Here is a 20162-nt window from a genome sequence, read left to right as displayed (position 1 = left end):
AGTTTCAAGTCTGCATGTGAGAAACATAAAACAAAATCTCTTGGGAATGGACCTCTGTAGGCCGTAGCACTCTACACACTGAGGAACATCAACGGCAGTCTTACTGGACTCCATCAAAATGTCTTCAGCTGATAAAAGCGGATCACAGAATCATGCATGGCCGAACCAGCTATGCACATCTTAATCAGTCTTAACATTGCTCCACTGGTCTCCGACAGATTTCTGACATATCTTCAAGATGACCTGTTTGACCTATGAAGCCTTTCACCGAAATACTCCAAATGCTCCTGGGACCTACTCAGTGAAGCTGAAGTGTGCCTGGAATTCACTCACTTCAAGAGAATACAGACACTGAGAAATGATTTCTCAGGAGGCATCCCAAATGCAAGCCTTCTCTCAGCTGTAGTTACATTCCTATTAAATACGGTCCCACATTTGCATTCAGATGGAAATGTTTTTTCATGGCTGTTCATTCTTCTGCCCTAATGATCACTCAACCAACTGAAGAGCGAGCCGGCACACAGCCTTGCCACATAACGATCAATTAGACAACACTTCCACCCAGCCCAGCAAAGGATGCATTTGTCCCTTTCTGTCCTTGTATTTTCTTTGCCACAGCCTTATTTTTCCCAACAACATTCAAAATGTTAACCTCTTCTTTCTTTTGAGATCCACTAATTCTTTATTAAACCATTTTTTGGTAGCTTTACAATGTGATTGGTCTTTATATTATATTATGGGTGATTTCTGCCCTATGAATGTATATAAACTGTAAACAATATTTTTGGTTTTGGTGCTTTTTGATGATGTAAGTCACCAAATATCACCAACACAATTGGTACAAGAAGAAAGGGGCAACAAGAAGCAGTCTCAGAGGTTGGCATGACAACTGGAAATGCTGTGGCATTCAATGCCCAATGCCAAAGTTTTAATTCCTGTAGCACTACGCGGATGTAATCCAATAATGGCTTGTTTTAAAGTATTTTTCCCAATCCCAATCAGTATTGTTACAGGTTACATGTCTGTGTGGGAGCCGAGGAGTGATCTGTTTGGGAGACGGAGACTGAGGCAGCCAGGCAGGCCTCTGCCATTTGCGCTGCTTTAACTGCAAGCCCATCCTGCCCAGCCTGCTGCTGTGCCACAACATCGAGTACACGAGCATGCAGCTACCCACCCTGCTGGGGCGCAAGGCACTGAAGGAGGGGCTGGAGCAGGCCTCCTCCTTGATTCTGCTGCTGCAGAGCAGTGCCACACCGACACCAAGACGTTCCCGTGCTCCCTCTTTGCGCCCGTCTGCATCGACGACCTGGACGAAATTCCAGCGACCCTTTGATGAATTGGCTCGCACAGGACTTGCACGCCTGCTTCTGACCTGCGCTCGGTGGTGGTGGTGAATGCAGTGGCTCGGTCCCCAAACCAGCGACAGATCCCGTCTGTAATGGCAAGTCACAGCCAGTGCTCACTGCCATGAGCAATCTACAAATTATATTTGTTTTCTTTAATCTGCAATGCATACCTTTAATTGTGTCTGTATCCTGCCTAACTAACACACGGGGTTGCCACTGCATGCAAGACGCCGTAATAGTTGTGTTGCAGTATTACATATTTTGAATGATCTGTTGTTTCAAAAATATGTGTGCATGGAAGGATCCTCCTGTGCAACAGTACCCAGGGCAGTCCTTGGTCCTTGAAATGCTTTAGCTGTTAGCAGCCATAACTGCAGGAAGCAACAATGCATTACGTCTCCTTTCTTGCTTTGCCCTCAACCGCCCCCAAACTCCCCCTCCCCCGCAAGAGGCCATAATGCAGCAGCCCCTTATCTCACTGTATAGCCTTCCCCCTTATCTCACTGTATAGCCTTCCGTGTTTAGGAATGAGGAACACATCTGGTGTGTAACCGGTCAGGGCCTTGTCTCGGGCTCCTTCTATCCCTCTGCAGGGTTTACCTCTGGTTTGTACCCTCCCCGGAAGTCCGTCAGGGAAGGCAACCAACCTTCTCCACATTGCAACTCTTAACTCTTGCTCTGATGTCAAACATTCCTCTGATATCTGCCACCTTCTTGAAGAACGTGACCTCGATGTCCTTAGTCTCACTGAGACATGGTTCACGGCCAGCTCTGTCACCAGCTTTGACACGCTCCTACCTGACGGCTACAAGATCCTCTCCGCACCCAGGCCCAACCGTTCTGGTGGGGGTGTAGCCCTTATCGTCCCTGAGTGGATTCTTGCTTCTGTCACTCCCACGCAGACCTACTCCTCTTTTGAATGCCTCATCTGTAGGCTCTCTCTCTCCCCTAGCCACTCCCTTACTGTGGCCACTATCTATCGGCCACATGGTCAGATTTCATCCTTCCTCTCCGAGTGGGCGGACTTCTCCCCCACACTCCTGGCCTCAACTACTCAACTCCTCCTTCTGGGAGACTTCAACATCCACCTGGATGCCTCCTGCAGCCCCCCCCCCCCCTCTGGATTCTTTCTCGACCTCTGTGACTCTCTCTCACTGACCATTCTCCCCTCTGGCCTAACTCAATCTGCAGGGCACACTCTCGATGTTCTTATCTCCTCAGATCTTCCCCTCTCTATCCCTCTCGCCACTCCTCTCTCCTGGAGTGATCACTTTCTCCTATCCTCCCACCTCACCCTCCCTGCCCCTCAGGCCAAGCCATCTCCATCACTGCCACCCACATTCTCGGTCATCCGACCCATGTAGCGCGAGTCAGTTAAGGCTTTTTCCGCCACCTTCTCACCCCCTTTTCCCCCTTTGGCTGACTCTCACCCTGACACAGCCCTTTCCACACTCCACTCCTCTATATCTTGACATCCTTGCCCCTGTCATGAGAAACCGCCTGAAGCCCAAAGCCAAGTGCAACTCCAGGTATGACTCAGACCCCATCACCCTTAAACACAAGGGCAGGGTGGGCGAGAGGAAGTGGTGTGCTTCATGTTCATCCTCTGACAAACCGGCATGCTGCCTGCTGTAAAGGCAATACCGCCTCTCCGTCTTCACCAAGAAGAGAGCTCATATCCAAGCCTGCATCTCTGCGGCATCTAACAACTCAGCCAAACTCTTTACAATCTGCAAGGAACTGGCCAATCCTGTTGCAGTCTCTACCTCTGTCCCTTCCCAGGCCCTCTGCAAGGCACTGGCCTCTCACTTGATTTAAAAAACTCAGGACATCCTGTCCTCACTCTCCTCCTATCGCCTTCCTCCCTCCATTCCCTGCTCTTCCTCTCGCCCTTCTGCAGCCACCCCTTCTGCCTCGTTCTCTGCCTTTCCCCCTGTCTCTGCAGACAAGGTTTCTAGACAAGTCTGATCTAAAAAGTCTTGTCGAAACAGGTTTACCCCTGTTCCTCCAAAACTATCAAGGACAACATCGACTCCCTGGCTCCTGCCCTGGCTGACTTCTGTAATCACTCCTTGGCCACCAGAGTCTTCCCATTCCCCCTGAAGCACTCCCTTGTGCACCCTCTTCTTAAAAAGCCCTCCACCGACTCCTCCTGCTCGGCTAACTATCGCCCAATCTCCATCACTCCCTTCCTGGGCAAGTTCCTGGAGAAACTGGCCATCTCCCAGCTTAATCTCCACACCGAATCTGTTGGTTGTCTTCATGACCATCAGTCTGGCTTCAGAGCTGCCAGAAGTCTGGAAACTGCGCTCCTGAATATCCGTGAAGACCTGCTCTCCAACCTTGACTCTAACACCCCGTGCATCCTCATCTTGCTTGATCTCTCTTCTGCCTTCTGTAAGTGATTTCAATCAGGCACACACCCACAACTCGCCCAGCATGTAGTGCGCAAATCAAACCCTTATTTATTTGTATCTATAAGTTCAATATTCTGAATGATATACCACTCACATCACACCCTCCTCATAATACCCCCGAGGTTACACTGAACCAGGAATCAGGCTAGTGGTAAAGGTAATTATGTGTTTATTTATTTAGAATGTAAAATCACAATATATTTTTAATAGGTAACAACAATCACCAATGGGGTGACAGGAACAATGAATACAATCTTTAATGCACTAGGAATGAAGTAATGAACACAAAAAGAATGCAGCAAAGAAAAGAATACTTCTGAGTTGGCTTGGAACAGATAGCACTACGGTTAGGGGTTCCCCTTGCAACACCCCTCAACCCACCGATAGGCAATTTAAATAGATGTGAGGAGAGAGCAGGTATTCAGGAATAATGCTGACCAAACAGAATATCACTCCCACGTTCCCCCCTTAAACACAAGAGAAAAACAGATTTGACTTTTCAACTGTCAGAATTGGCTTTGAAATTGGCTGAGCAAAAACACAAAATATGTTCAAAATGCTTACATTATTATAAATTCCTATGGGAGCTGCTTTGAACAGATGCAAGCAAACACAAGCAATGATTTCATCAAAAGGAAACAGTTGGGATCTCAAAGGTCAAGTGTGAAATAATTTAAAGGTAATTCACACGTGTAAAACTTTTCCAAATGTCAATTTGAGGCAAACTTTTACTTATGTGATTTTTTATATAAAGGGTCAATCACACTGTTTCACAATGTGTTGTGAATGTAGCTGAGGAGGTACACATGGGAGTTGGAATTTCACTTCTATCTTAAGAACTGAGGGAGTTACAGAGGTTTTAGTGAGAGGTGTTTTTAAAAAATAAAGACATGAAATTGGACACAGACCAGTTTAGAATCAGAAAATATGGCTTATGATTTCATTCAAGGCTAGAGCATTCAGGCTAGGCAACCAAGTCAGGACAAATTAAGCTCTGAGACTGATTCATGATTTCAGTAACAGATCCACATCATCTTCCCCGGTGGCACCAGTCCAAACACTCAAAGTGGGATTTATGGATCAGATTTACACAAATAATGAAGACTATGAAAATGGTGCTTAAGCAACTAGACAGAATCAGATAGCACTAAAGATTTTTTTACACTGTTACAGGTTAGGAAAGTAGGGATAGTTCAGAGATCAGAATGGAACCAGATAATGCAAGGTATACAATATTAATACAATACACTGGGATTTTAAGATTTGTGGACAGTCACCGTTCTAGTCAATGGATTGGATCTATCAAGGAAAGACAGCATATTAGGCACGGGACTGGATCAGCTAGGCCGGTCACTGGAACTGCACAGGATCTGCCCTTCTTGTTTCTAGGTATTTCAAACCAGTGGGATAGCGAGTTCATCAGGCAAGCATTTAGGTAGCAAGCCAGATAGTTTCAGGATACCAGTTTCAGGATGCTTTCTCACACCACAGCTTGTCACTGGGTTGTAAGGATTATTTTGAGGATTGAGGCCTAAATGAAATGGTTCAGCTACTGCATGGCCTGGTCCTTGGCATCTGGATCTGGAAGGATGTTGAATGCTGGATGTTGAATGCTGGATCAGAGTGCTCTACTGGAATAAGAAGAGTGAGTCCTTTATGTGTTGTCAGCTGTCTCTATTTATCCTTTCAAATGACATCACAAAAATGGGTGTATGGGCCAGCTTAACTAAACTACCCCTGTGGACGGGGATTGGATCAGAGCCTCATCTCCGCCTTGCACCCGAGTGATTGGATCAAGAACAAATGATGTCACATTAATGGTTTGGCTTTTACAGTCCTTAGAAACCTCCCCTAGCCACTAGTATCAAAATTGAATTTTGTCCTAAATACATATTTATATATTTGTAACCTCTATGAAAATTTCATACAAGGGTTCCATATTTTATGGAGTATCTGTTCATCAAAATCCTGCAGCTGTGAGATCTTGTTTCGCCTATGTGCAGCATTTTGTCCATTTCTCCATGAAAACATTTTTCAATCTTTCTCCAAATTTCTAAAAATATGTGTGTTTATCATAGGGATGTGTGTGTAAAGTTTAACAATTCTAGCATAAATACAGTTCCCCTAAAATCACATATATCACCATTCCTGTTCAGAATATGCTGCTGAGTTCCACCACATTTTGAAATGTAGTGCCAAAAACTAGACTAACAAATCTGCCTTTTTGATATTTTTCACCATTTCTGATTCTCTAAAAATTGTTCATTACATGATCTTAGCAGCACATGGTCTGCCTTTTGTCTCTCCCTGGAGCTCAAGGATTAGCCCCCACATTTGGGAACCTTCTGAAAGCCAAGTTTACGACCTCTTCACACATCCATTTCCTGGCCTGGAGAATCTGTCATTGTTCAGTCTCTGGCTGCAGACAAAAGTCTGTCCTACCCCACAATTAACATATGTCAGTGAGTATCTGCTGAGAGGAATGCCGTCGCCTTGGGGGAAACCTGTTTTTCCACTTCTTGCAGCCCAGCCAGGCTAATTTATTCTTGTTTTCTTGTCTTAATATCCAGCAGAAAACAAGCTTGTTGCATCAAATGACATAAATAAATTACTTTCTTAGATTTAAACCTGTGGGATCAAAAACAACTGAAATCTGTGTTTCTTTTCAGCAACAATCCTTTTATATTTGCTAATCCGGCAGTCTTTTAGTTTAAATAACTTTAAAACTTAATAGGGAGAGCCCATTTGACAGGAACTGTCATTCACAGGCAATCCAGTTTTGCTGGGGAGGTTTTGCTCTTAACATTAGGGACTTTGTACATTCACAGTGCTTCATTAGGTTACATTGATTTTAGAGCAAAGAACGATTTTGAGTGTTGAGAAGTAAATATCATTTACAGGCAAATTCTGGAGTTTCACTTGCAAAGCACTGCTTTTCCCTCTGCACTCTATGTTTCTTGTCATGGAGCCCACTGCCCCTTGTTCTGCGGTGTGTGCTCTTTTCCACCACACATGCACCATGGGTGGCAGGTTGTGCAACCATCTTTTTGTGTGTTTAAAAATGCGTTTTTGGAGGTTTTGGCACGCACAAAGGTTTTTGCCGCCATTTCAATGTTTCTTGCACCATAGATAGCAGAGTGAGGCCGCATAGTATAGCAGAGTGGGTCAATACATCCACAAATCCCCTCTCACGACTTCATTTTGACTTCCAGTCAAGAGGGAGTTGGGCGATTGGGATGTTCTTTTCTGTCCATGTGGAGAAATTCAGTTGCTTCTCCCGTCAGTAATTGAGGCGACACACTCTCCCCGCCAGTTCATGTTGGAAGGGGACAATACTCCAGATTCCTTGGGTTTTTCCTCCCAGTCCCCGAGTGCTCCTCCTTTGTGATTCTTGGGATGATTCTAAGTTCAAATGCTGGAAAACAGAACATAGCATGGTTATGGAAATGTTCCCACTACTGTGTCCACACATCTTTGGGGATGTCAGCAGTGGGAAAGCCACTTGCATTCCTTAACAATTGCCAATATTCCCCATCTATTCTTCAGTGATCATTTACTCATTTTCTTTGGTGTAATCACTGATTATTTAATCATTTTTCTAGCTGTCCGGATTTTCCCCCTCTGGGTTTCCGGTAAACCCTTCTATCTGCTGCAAAGTATGCCGGGGTTGGCAACTCTTTAGCTGGTTTATGTGGACCCACTTGTCTTCCCCTTCTGTCAAACTGCCCTTGGGGATGCGGATTCTGTAGGTGACTGGAGAGATTCTGTCCACAATTTCAAAAAGGACCACGCCAAGTTGGGAGGAATGTGCGCTCTTTGGCTTGGTTCGTTTGGAAATTGTACAAGTAGACCCTGCCTCCTACTTGATATTCCTTTTTAGTTGTGTTAAGATCATAGTGGGTCTTCATACTGTCTGCAGATCTTTCTAGATTCTGCTTAGCATACGCAAAAGCATGTTGAAGGTGTTTTCTCAGATTCTAAACATACTCATGAGTTGTGGAGACATTTATCAAGGTCTGATCTTGGTTTCTGTAGATCAGAGGCTGAGGTAGCACCATCCTTCATCCAGTCATCAGCTCAAATGGAGACATTTTTGTTTCAGAAGAAGGGGTAGATCTGATGGCCATCAGGACAAGGTTTAATTGAATGTCCCAACTTGACCCAGAATATGCCACAACTTTTTTAATATGCGCACAATGGTTTTATTTTACCTCTTAACACCAACACTAGAGGACAGCGGGTAGGCAATATGTAGTTTCCTTTTTACCCCAAGTATCTCCCACATCTTTGTCATCACTTATCTAGTGAAGTGGCTATCTCGGTCTGACTCAACCCTTTGGGGTAGTCCAAAACGTGAGAAGATGTGATTGATCATCAGGGCCGCTGCTGTTTCTACCTAGCAATTTGGGGCCGGGAGACATTCCACCTGTTTATTAAACAAGCATGTTACGGTCAACATGTACTTGTTCCTCCTAGAGGAGCGAATCACGGGCTCGATGAAATCGAGTTGCAAATCTGACCAAGGCAGTGTCATCCCCCTCTTTTGGAGGGGAGCACGGTGTGTGAGTAATGTTGGCTGAAATTGTGCAGACACAAGACACCCCTTCAAGTATTGGTCGAGGTCCTGCCTCATGTGTGGCCAGTATGCAACCTCTTGTAAGATTTCTAATGTCGTAGGAAAACCCTGATGACCGGTTGTGGCCGCATCATGGGTATGACTTAGCATCAGGCTTTGGAATGAGGTGGGGACCACCCACCAGTCCTGGCCAGATATGGATCTCCTCACCAACAAACCGTCTTGATTCAGAACATTTTTGGACATTTCATCAACACTCTGAGGTCCTCTGTCCCAGTGCAATCGGTATCCATCAGGGGAAAGTTCTCAGGGTCCTCAATGTGTTGATAAAATTTACCAATGATTGGATCCGCTTTTTGAGCCATAATCAAATCAGCATCTGGGGTCTCTTTACTACATTGGGCAGTTGAGAGTTCATTGTGAGCATTTGTCTGGGACCTAGTGATAGTAGTGACCTGGATTTCCCCCAACATGGACTCGATCTCAAGTAGATCCCCTTGGATGGCTCCGGTTTTGGCCAGCTGATCAGCTAAATCCTTTCCAGTTTTGTCTGGTCCCTCTACTTTAGAATGACTCTTGATCTTTTTCCAGTAGATGGTCATCCCATTCGAGGTGACCAGATCATCAATATTTTGTATTCATTTTCCATGCTTTAGTGGTTTATTATTAGCACATTGCATGCGTCTGGTTTTCCAATTAACCAGGTGCTCATCGATCCCGTTCCATACATCATCTGAATCAGTGATTATGACCAGTTCGTGGAGTTGGTATTGGAAAGCATTGAGGATGGTTTGATGCACAGCCATCAGCTCTGCCACTTGACTACTATGGGGACCAATTTTGTACCCAGCGGAGGGTTCTGGGGCATCATTCACCCATGCATTCCCCATGCCGGCCACAAGTTCCTTTTCCCTGTTTTTGTCAACATGGAGGGAGCACCCATCCACATAGATAGTGGGCATTCCCTCACACTTGTCTTCTTCATAGACTTTGTGCGGGGAATTGAGGTATGCCTCCATGTTGTCCTGGATTTTAAGACTTTCGTCCTTGAGACAGTTTTCTCTGGCACAATCATGCAAGTCAGCTAGACCTTGCACAAGGGGACTCTTCTTGTTTTGGCCATATCTGACCTCCACAGGAAAGCCTTGCATTGACAGAATCCAGGAAGTAATTCAGGAATTACTCACATTTCCAGCCCAGATTCTGTCACTTTGAAGATATTGCAGAGGCTGGTGTGGAGTCTCCACTATGATGTGTTCCCCCTGGATAAACAGGTGGTAATTCTTCAATGCCCACACCGTTGCCAGGAGTGCCTTCTCACAATCGTTGAATTTTTCCTCCACATAGAATAAAGTCTTACTCTCATAGGAGATTACTTTATTGAACTTGTCTTGCTTTTGATATAATACTGCTGTCAAGCATGTATTTGAGAACCCTGTCTCCAAGAACTCCTTGTTTTTGACAGGGTAAGCTATTCAAGGCGCTTGTGAGAGGTTTCTTTTGAGTTGGCTTACTACCTCGGATTGATCTGGACCCCACTCCCACTTGACCCCCCCTTCAATAGATGGATCAGGGGTTTTGTGATCTCTGCATAATCCTCAATGTACTTTCTGCTGTAATTAGTCAGTCCAAGGAGTCTCCTTAGCTCATACGGAGTTATGGGGTCTTTTAGTTTCTTTCTTTTCCTGGGGACAGGGGCTCTCATGGGTCCTGCACCACTGTGCCTTTTGGAAAGAGAGCTTTGCTCCGGCAACCCTCAACTGTGTCAGAACATAACGGATCTCCGCTATGTGTTCTTCCATAGTTGAGCTTTGATTAGAACATAACCTACAGGTTACCCCTTTCACCCAAGTTGGGCATGGCCTTCTGCAGGAAAATATTAAATGTATTGCCGGAGTTGATGTATCCGAAGGGAGTCGAGGTCCAAGTGTAGTGCTGCCCCCCAAAGGTAAAGACCAGCTTGTATTGGCACTCCCTAATGACAGGTACAGTCCAGTACCCATTGGTCAGGTCAATGGAAGTGTATACCTTTGACCCCTGGATCTGGGCCAGCCCTTGTTCAATGTAGGGAAGAGACCATTGGGAACTGTGGACCCATTTGTTGAGCTCCCTTAGGTCAGCACAGAGTCTCCACTGCCGTTTGGTTTCAGAATCCCCAGCACCAGATTATTGAAGGTGCTGTGGACTGGACAAATTATCCCACAGGACTCAAGGTTCTTAAATATTTCTGTAAGGCACTCCTTTGATGCGTGAGGCAAGTGATATTGCTTCTCAAACACTGGAGTCATGCCAGGGTCCATGGGAATTATTGTGGTATGGATTTCAGTGTGACCACAGTCATATGAATCCACCGCAAAGAGATCTTGACAATCTAAGAAAACTTGTTTCAATTTTTGCTTCTGCTCCAGAGTCTCACAGGCATCAGCTAGGTTGACTCTCTCTTGAACTATCTGCCTAAAGCCCGGAAAGACTTCTGGTTTGGCTATCTCAGCAGCCTCCTCCAACTGGGTGGAGAGGTCCTTGGTTACAGTACTGCTTGGTCTAATGGCTTCAGGTGGGGAAGGCAGTCCTGGTGGACTTGAAAGATCACCCCATCCCTCCTGAAGTCACAGGTCACCTCTTCCTTACCATAAGGGCAGGAAGAGTACACCAGGAAATTCCCCCCAGGCCGGGTGAAGATCATGTCTGGTGTTGTGTCCTTGTCGCTATCACTGTCAAAACAGTCATTGGGGATTGGTCCTACCAGTTAATTACCTAAATCTATGGAAAAATGTCGATCATAAACCGCCATTCCAATAATGGTGCCTGCGCCCAGAGTGATACTCCTAATGTCGCTGTTATCCACCACTATTGGAATGGTGTCATGTTCTGTATTGAATATTGGTGTTGGGTTTTAGCCCAACCCGTGCTGTTGGAAATGGGCATTGAGGTGAACATATGCGTCAGGATTTTTCAGTTTCTTAATTTTTATTTTAAGTGTGAATTGTCGGGTCCGTTCTGGGAAGGTAACTTCCTCTCCAATCTGAATTTCAACTGCATATGGCAGCAATTGAGCTTACCAAAATGCTTTCTCTGGGTTATCAAAGTCCATGGGATTACCCGCTAATCGGGACCAGGCGTTGAAATTTATTAGGTCCAAACTAATGGCAAAGCGATTGAGAATGTCACTGCCTAAATAAAATGCAGCAGGGACATCTCGCAAGACCCAACAATTATGGGCTATGCTCTTGTTGCCTATGTACATTTTGAGCATACACCTGCTATGCAGGAGATGTTTGGAATTGGGTGTTTCCAGGTCCATTTCCCATTTGTCTATCAATTTAAATTTGGGAATGGCTGGATCTTTTGGGAGTTTTTGGAACATGGCTTTGCTGATGAAGCTCTTATCGTTGTTCACACACACTCGGGCGAGAACAGAGTCCTTCTCCCCATTTAACTGAACGGGGATCAACAACTGTTCTCCAATTTTCTGGATGTCAGCCAAGTTCTGTGCTGATTTCTCATAATTTTGGACTATAGTAGTGGGATTTTCTGATTGTGAATTTGTGTAGAATTTCAGAGTATTCCCTTCCAGTGTGGAATGCCACTTGAGACAGGAAGGGAGGTTGATTTTCAGAAAGAGAGAGGACTTCCCACCACTAGTTTGTTGTCCTACTTCAATTACTGTCACGTTAGGTATTTGGTGGTTTTGGAAATGGAATTCAATTTGGTCAGGTTTTTGTTCAACCATGTGGCATGTGCCATTTAAACTAACATGGTTGACACTATGTTTTAATTTTATTGGTCGGTTAGTCTGGGTCCAGAGGGCCTTGCTTACACAATCTATGATGGGAGACAATCTCTGCAGGATGTCATTCCCTAGTAAACTTGGTGTGCCCTCTGGAATCACAACTATGACCGGTTGTTTCACCTTATGTTGCCCAATTTTAATGTCCAAATTTGCAGAACCCTCATCGGGAATTTCATTCCCATCGAAGTTCTGCAGTTGTCCAGGAAGAGGGGTGAGAAGGATGTGGTATCTCTCCCCCATTCCTGGATTCTGCTGATCAAAGGCCCTTTTTGACAGAAGGGTGGCTTGGGATCCAGTGTCCACCAGTGTCAAAAATGTACATTACCCCTGTATTTGGACCGGGGCATAACATCTTCCCAAAGATATTGTGCATTTTGGGCCAATTGGTGGGTTAATTTATTTGCTCTGAATTCTGATAGAGGGGTAGTTTGGGCAGGATTCTGATGGGCGGTTGGTAACCTGTAAGAAAAATGTGACAGTTAGATTTGGGGGGATATTTGGGCTTCCCTGGTTCCGATTCTGGGCTGCCCTCCCCTTTTTGGAAGCAGTCACCAGAATTGGTTTGGGCCAGATGATTTTCTGGTTGATCATTCTGGGGTTCAATGCTGGGAGGTTTTAACTCAGTCCCCACATCTACCCAGTCTGGATTAGGGTCTCTTGGGACCCATTTTTCTTTGGGAGGAGTTCCCCCATCCCTGAAGGAGAAGATCCTTTTCCCAGAATCCTCTGAGGACCCCTCTCCTTCAAATTGGAAGATTCTAACCTCCTCCACAAAATGGGTCTTTTTAGGTCCTTTATTTCTCCTACCCTCCATCTGTTCCTTAGGTTGCAGATTTTCGGGGGGGGGGCAGGAGATTTTGGTTCCGGTTAGTGGGTTTCCAGGGGCTTTTCACAAGTGGGAAGGAGACTTCCTCTAAGGTTTTACACCCCTCTTATCTCTTTGCCTCCTCCCTGGGAACCGGTGGGTTGTCGGGGTTCTCTCCCCATCATTGCTCTGGAGTACCAGACCCTTGATTCGAGGGCCATGTTCATCTGAGGGTTCTGCTGAGCCCTCAATATGTGATCCAGATCCTGTGCCAAGTTCTGGACATGGTGCTCCAGTTGGGACACCTGCTCTGGCTGGTACAGGGTTCTCTGGTCCATCCTAAATTGATCACGGGAAGGATAACTGTCCCTTCTCCCATAATATCCTTGTTTGCGATAGTTCTGGGACCCCTCCACCCTTGGGCTGTCTGGGTTAAGGAAAGTGGGGAAAGAAAGAAGGGTTGTTTTGGGGGTTGATGTTTGGCAGGTACCGGGGAATGAAACTCAAGCCGTCATTTGGGGGATTACTGCCCCTCTTAGGAGGGAAGTTTCCTGGGTTGGCAGCTGCCTGGTTGGATCCCCCACCTTGGGCTTGGGGAGTCCACACATAGCCCAGGTCTGCTGCCCTTGTAATGGGTGCTGATATAGTTAGGGAAGTTAGGGGTCCCATTTGTGGGGTTACCTCCCTGACTCCATGTTTGAGATTGGCCCAAAGGCCTTCTGGGTCTTTGGTTAGGAGGGTTTTTTGCAGGAATGTTTTTAGGCCCCCCCATCTCCAGATCTAAAATGGGGGCAACCTTCAACTCCGCCACCTTACCAGCAGCAGGGGAGTTGGTTGGTTTGGGGTTTTTATTGGTACTTTTATTTTCTACCAGTTTCTGCACTTCATAAATGCGAGTTGCCTGTTCAATGACCCAGTCTAGTGATCTCTTCTCGTGAAAATCCCTCACCAGCTGGGTCATGATGTATTTAGGGAGTGCATGAAAGAAGGTATTGATGAACTCCCTACCGTTTGTGCGCACCCTCTTGGTAGTCTGCGCAAAGGCATGTTTCAACTGTTGTACACATTCTTGTGGGGCCTGGTCTTCCCCACATTGCAGATTGTAGGCTGCAACGCTGGCCTCCTTAGGGTTTCTATGTATAGAGAGGTGCTTTAAAATGGCTGCCCTATAGGTGGACAATCTTGAGTTGTTCTGATCCTCAGGGGAAAATGTCCACTTGACATATTGAATGCAACTTTGGCTATCCTTCAGGTGGAAAGTATCCGTCATTTGCTCAAACAGATCGAGGTGCTCCCACACTGAATATTTGGTATTTTTATGATAGGGAGTTAGGACACTCCAAATGGCCTTGATCCTCTAGGCTCTCCCTGATTCTGCAAGCTTCGGAATGGCTTGAAGAATGTGGGGGCCTAGTCTCTTGAAACCTGTGGTACTCAGAAGAGTCTTCTGACTCTCCCTTGCTCCCAGGATTGGCTGAGTACCCCCCCCCCCTCCACCCCCACTGCCCTAGCTGGGAAGAGGTGTTTGAGATGCTCTTGGTGTGTCTAGTTTCATGAAGTTCCCCACCAAATTTGACAGACTGATGGCTTGGTAGCCAATATTTTTGAGGACCCAATTCTCTGATTCTCCCCTCACTGGAGTCTTCCTGATCAGAGAGACTAGCCCTAACATTTGGGAATCTGTACAGAGATGCCCGCCTATCCATTTCTGGGAGGCGCTGATTTGTCAGTCCCATGTTTCCCATTGTGCTGAAGTCTACCATCCCCCTGGCCCTTGTCTCATATGAGCCAGTGGACACGAGGATGGCAGATCCATAGAACTGAAGGGATTAAAGTCCCTGATGACAAGGGTCCTGAGGTTATGCTCAGGGGTTTCTCTTTCCCATCTCACCTCATCTCTTTCAGCCCCCATTCCCTGATGACATGACAAAATCTGACCCTTTTGCTCCTCTATTAAGGCCTTACTGGTCTCTATGATTTATTCCTGCACAACTATCTGCTTGTGGAGCCTTTCATTCTTTTCACAGAGTGCCTCATCGTCTCTCTGTGCTTCCTGCCTAGATTGGAAATACTGGGCCATTTTTTGCTGCAGGAGACTTACCTCCTGAGTTTGGTCCTTATTGGTCTGATTGTTCTTGACCAGAGCATCCTCCACCCACCTGCTGTGCTCTAGTATCTGGCACTCCTTGCCCACCACATTGCCGCTTTTTGCCCCAATTTTCAGTGCTATGCAGATGATACCCAGCTCATCTTCATGCTACCCTCGGCCTCCTCCTCTCCCTCCCTCATCTCTGACTGTCTGTCTGCTATCCAAGAGTGGTGTGCCGCCAATGACCTCTGCCTTAATGCCAGTAAGACTGAAATTCTACTCATCAGCAAACCCTCCCCCTCCTTCCCTGCTGCTCTCTGGCCGGCCTCTCTTGGCCCTCCTGCAAGGCTAAAAACCTTGGGGTCATCTTCGACTCCACACTCTCCTTCTCTCCTCACATCCCTGATGTCTCTAAGAAGTCAGACTACCAGCTGCACCTCCTCAGAGGTATTCTTCCTTTCCTCTCCTTCCCCCAGAAGCTCACTGTCTGCAGAGCCCTGGTTCTCTCTAGGCTGGACTATTATAACAGCCGCTATCTGAATCTGCCTGCCTCTACCCTCCGCAGCTCATCCAGAACAGGACTGCAAGACTTGTCCTAGGCCTCAAGCCCAGGGATCGTATCGCTCCAGGAGTGAAATCTCTGCACTGGCTCCCAGTGACTGCGAGGATTAAGTTCATAACCTTCTGCATTGTCCATAAGGCTTTCTGGGGCCTCGGGCCGCAATACCCCCAACTCTCTCTTCCTAAATATCTTCGTTCTCAAGCTCTTCGCTCAACTGCCTCCAACTCCCTCAGGGTCAATCGCTTCTCCAAGCAACAAGTTAGTGGTAGATCTCTCTCTTCGGCACAGGCCTCCCTCTGGAACAGCCTTCCTGCCTCATGGAACTCGAGGAGAACCATCTCCGGTTCCGGAAGCACCTCAAAACCTTCCTCTTTGCTTCTGCCTTCTCTCCCCCTCTACCCTGCTGAATTCCTTGCTGATACTGCACTGGTTACCTGGCCACCCTCCTGATCTCGGGCCCAGGCCCCGCCAGTTGCCCACCTGCACTGCCTCCCTGGCAACCACTGCACCTAGGGACTGTTTTCTGTATCCCTTACAGTCCCCCCACAAGCACTTATGTTTGCACTTACCTCGCGCTTGCCACCTTTCTGGTCGTTTTTACTATCTTATTTATTCAACTATCCCATGTACTGCATTCTCCCTTCCCCCTCGCACTTTTCCCTTTCCCACTTCCCATGCACTTGCGCGATCTGAATGACCCCTGGCCTAGTATGATCGTTGTCTGTCTTCCCCTGTTCCCCCTCTCCTACTTCGTCACACCTTGAAGGCGCGTTATGAATGTCATATCATATCATATCATATCATATCATATCATATCATAATGGCTCTGTGCTTCCACGTCCATCCTTTGTGCCCCTGCGCCTCACAGCACGCCAGACTAGAAGGAGCGACTTACCTGGGAGATAGGGCAAACCATGCTCAAAAGCTAGGCAATGCGCCAAGCAAGTCATGAAACTGCTGCTGTATTACCCTGTCGGTTGCCTTTGAAGATTCTGCACGTGAATGAGTTATTTTGCATGTGCATTCAATAAAAATACCTTTGACGCTTTGACAGGGACTTCATTGGACAGCTGAAATTGGATGATAAACCAACATCGACATCATAATTTGGCTAATGTTTCACGGACAATCTAGAAAATATTTGCCTTTCGGGGGACAACTGCACACTAAGGGATTTTAAGCTCATTTGCCAACATAGGGTGACTTTTAAAAGTGTATAATATGATTGTTTAATATAATATAATAATATGATATAATATGATATAATATGATATAATATGATGATATAATATGATTGTTTATTTATATAGCGCCTATACACAATGTGTTTCAAAGCGCTTCAAGGAAAGGGAGGGAACTAGGGAAAATACAACCACATTCTTACAGGCCATGAACAGTAAGGATGTGATATTAACTATCGTACTCGGCCTGACGACATTTCAGATAGTGCAAGAGCTAAGACATAGATAAGGAAGGGAGGGGGAGAGTGGGAAGGAAATGGAAACAGACAGACGACTACCATACTAGGCCTGACGACATTTCTGGTAGAGCCGGAGAAAAACAAAAGGTGAGGGAGAGGGGTGCAGAAAGGGAGGGGAGGAACAAAACAAGAGACTATCATGCTAGGCCTGACGACATTTCAGAAAGTGCTGGAGGGGTGGTGGGGAGGAAAAAAACAGTAATGGGAGGGTGGAGGAAACAGACGAGGTTGCTATCATATTAGGTCCAGGGACAATTCTGATAGAGTAAGTGCATAGAAGAAAGTAAGGGGAGGAGATAGGAAAAGGGAGAAGGGAAAGGAGGAGAGAAAAGAGAGTAAGCAGTCAAAAAGAGTGGAGAAGCAAGAGTGGAGAGCGAATACAATTGAAGAAGTCAGTAGTAACACATAATGTTGCAAGCCAGGATACAAGATGAAGATGGGAACAGCATGATTCAGGGCCACCATCAGTACAAGATGCCAAGAAGTCCAAAATGAGAGTTGTGAAAGAGTGACGCACCGTGAATGAATGAAGTCCATAAAAGTCAAATCCAGCATTGGCCACAAGACAGTGATGGTGAAGGAAGGCACAAGGTGGGCGGGGCTTGCTTAGTGGTGAAAAAGAGAAGCAGGCAGGAAGGTACCAGGTGGGCGGGGCTTAGGCCAGGTGACCTAGATCCATTTGCACCAAACCCCCCCTTCTGCAAAGGAAAAGAAGCTGGAGGGCTCCTTAAGTAGGGAAACAGAGCGGCAAGCAGGAAGGCACGAGGTGGGCGTGGCTTGCTAAGTGGTGAAAAAGAGCAGGAAGCAGGAAGGCACCAGGTGGGCGGGGCTTGCTAAGTGGTGAAAAAGAGCGGCAAGCAGGAAGGCATCAGGTAGGCGGGGCTTGCTAAGTGGTGAAAAATAGCGTGAAGCAGGAAGGCACCAGGTGGGCAGGGCTTGCTAAGTGGTGAAAAAGAGCGGCATGCAGGAAGGCACTAGTTGGGCGGGGCTTGCTAAGTGGTGAAAAAGAGCGGCAGGCAGGAAGGCACCAGGTGGGCGGGGCTTAGGCCAGGTGACCTAGATCCACTTGCACCTGCTCCCCATCTGTATGCTCTGGTAAAAGTGGATGATGGTGAAGGGGGATCACAGGTAGGCTAAAACATTTGTTTACAAAAGGTAGGAGATGTCACTCAATGTAAAACCTCATCATTCCCCACCGATTGCTCACAGCAGCACGCATGGAGCCTTTGGCTCCCCAAACACTTATGTCAACCGTGACCTGAATAATAACATGAACAATAGAACCAGCCCTATCTGGACAGATGAGACCACTTGAGCCCATAGCTCACAGTGGAGACAAGTTGGTGGATAGCCGAGGGTGCTCAATGAATGGAGGCGCTCGGGGACACAGCATCCAAGTTTGCCCATAGGTTCTGCTCTCACATTTATTATATGCCATGCCTCACCCACTCAATTCTCTGCACAACTAGGCTGTTTACTGCAGCAAATCTCCTAAACATATCTGCCAGTGGCTGTATAACGGTCAGGGTGAGGAAGGGGCTGTGCTCAGGGTACGTCTTGTGCAGTGTTGCGTAAGGCATGGGCGTAATTTTAGGGGGGGACAGGGGTGTTTGTCCCCCCAACTTTCATGGTACACCATTTTGTTCCCATTCATTTGGCTGGGGCACTTTTTCTTCAGATGTCATGTCCCCCCCAACATTTTCAACAAAGTTACTCCACTGGCGTAAGGTGAGACTGCCGATTAAAATAGGCCACCCAACCTGCACACTCTACCACCACCCACCTAACCTCACTCTCGCTACCACCGCACATCCTACCTCCAATCTCTCTACCCCAACCACCCTACCAACTCTCTCTAGCCCACCCTCTCTACCCCAACCTACCACCACTCTCTCTGCCCCCACCAACCCAACCCCCACCCACACTACCCACACCAACCCACCAAATCCTCGCTCTGTCTACCCCCACCTCCTCTCTGTACCTCGATCACCCCACACTACCCCCTCTCTCTATCCCCTCCCACCCTACCCCCAACCATCCTAGTGTGTCTCTCTACCAGACCCCCATCCACGCACATCTACCTCCTCTAGCTCTCTAGCACCACTCAACCTATACACTCTATTCCCCCACCCACCTACCTTACCTCCACTCGATACCCCCTCTCATCATTCCTCTCACACTCTTGCTTTATTTCTTACCCTCTCACTCTCACCCTTTCTCGTTCATATTTCCTGGTGCTCATCATCAATGTCACCCTCTATCAGTGGCTTCCTCCCTTGCTATATTACCCTTCTCATTCTCTTGTACACCTGCACACCCCTTATCACACCCTCCTTTAAAATGTTGCACTCACCTCCATGCACCCTGGTTCCTTTAAATGCATAATGCAAAGAACAGCAGTAAACGGCAACACTATTGGCATTGCCAATGCTTGTTGCTATTGCATTCAGTGTATGACGGCATGCTCAGTACGCGCCTCATAGGAAAGAGGTGTTTATAAATAACGCTGAATGCATGGACAGAAATACGATTCTCCTCGTGCGGGAAAATGTTTTTGATGGGGGTGGTAAGCGTTTGTAAAAATGAATGTGTGTTTCTGCATGTTTTCAATGTACTTCTGGCTGGGTTTCAAACTGGTCTTTGAAGGATTTCCAGGCTCATCTACTGCCCAAATCCCATTTATCGGGATGCTGGGGAAGTGCCTAGAACGGTCTATTAGCTTTGCAGGGTTTATGGTCATTACAACGAAAACTTTGCATCGAGATGACAATGCATCCAAAATTTTCCATCGGAAATGTTACCATCGAATGCATTTAAAAATACAAAAATGTTAGGATTGTCCCACCCCCAAACCACTGGTCTTTTACCATTACAAACCCACCCCAAACAAAATTAACCCCTTAACCCACACACACATACATTCAATGGTAACATTTTCGATGCAAAATGTACGATGGAATTGTTTTCGATGCAAAGTCTTTCGATGGAAAGACCAGTTACCCTTTGCAGTAAAGCCATTTGAATTGTGACAGGTTTAATGCAAACCCAACTCTCGCGTCTATAGGGGTTACAGCATATAAGCAATGCAGCACATTTC

General features: G+C 46.6%; 1 protein-coding gene across 5 annotated transcripts in view; it reads right to left on the bottom strand.

Annotated features, from left to right (window-relative positions):
• Positions 1-20162, bottom strand: part of LOC138582897 (uncharacterized) — a 328003-nt gene that overhangs the window by 9712 nt on the left and 298129 nt on the right. The gene's annotated exons all lie outside the window — the stretch shown is intronic.

This window comes from Ambystoma mexicanum, chromosome 3q, assembly GCF_040938575.1.
Source record: "Ambystoma mexicanum isolate Mex_15411 chromosome 3q, UKY_AmexF1_1, whole genome shotgun sequence".
Classification (NCBI taxonomy): domain Eukaryota; kingdom Metazoa; phylum Chordata; class Amphibia; order Caudata; family Ambystomatidae; genus Ambystoma; species Ambystoma mexicanum.
Note: the sequence above shows the minus strand (reverse complement) of the source record. Positions and strands in the feature narration are given on the sequence as shown.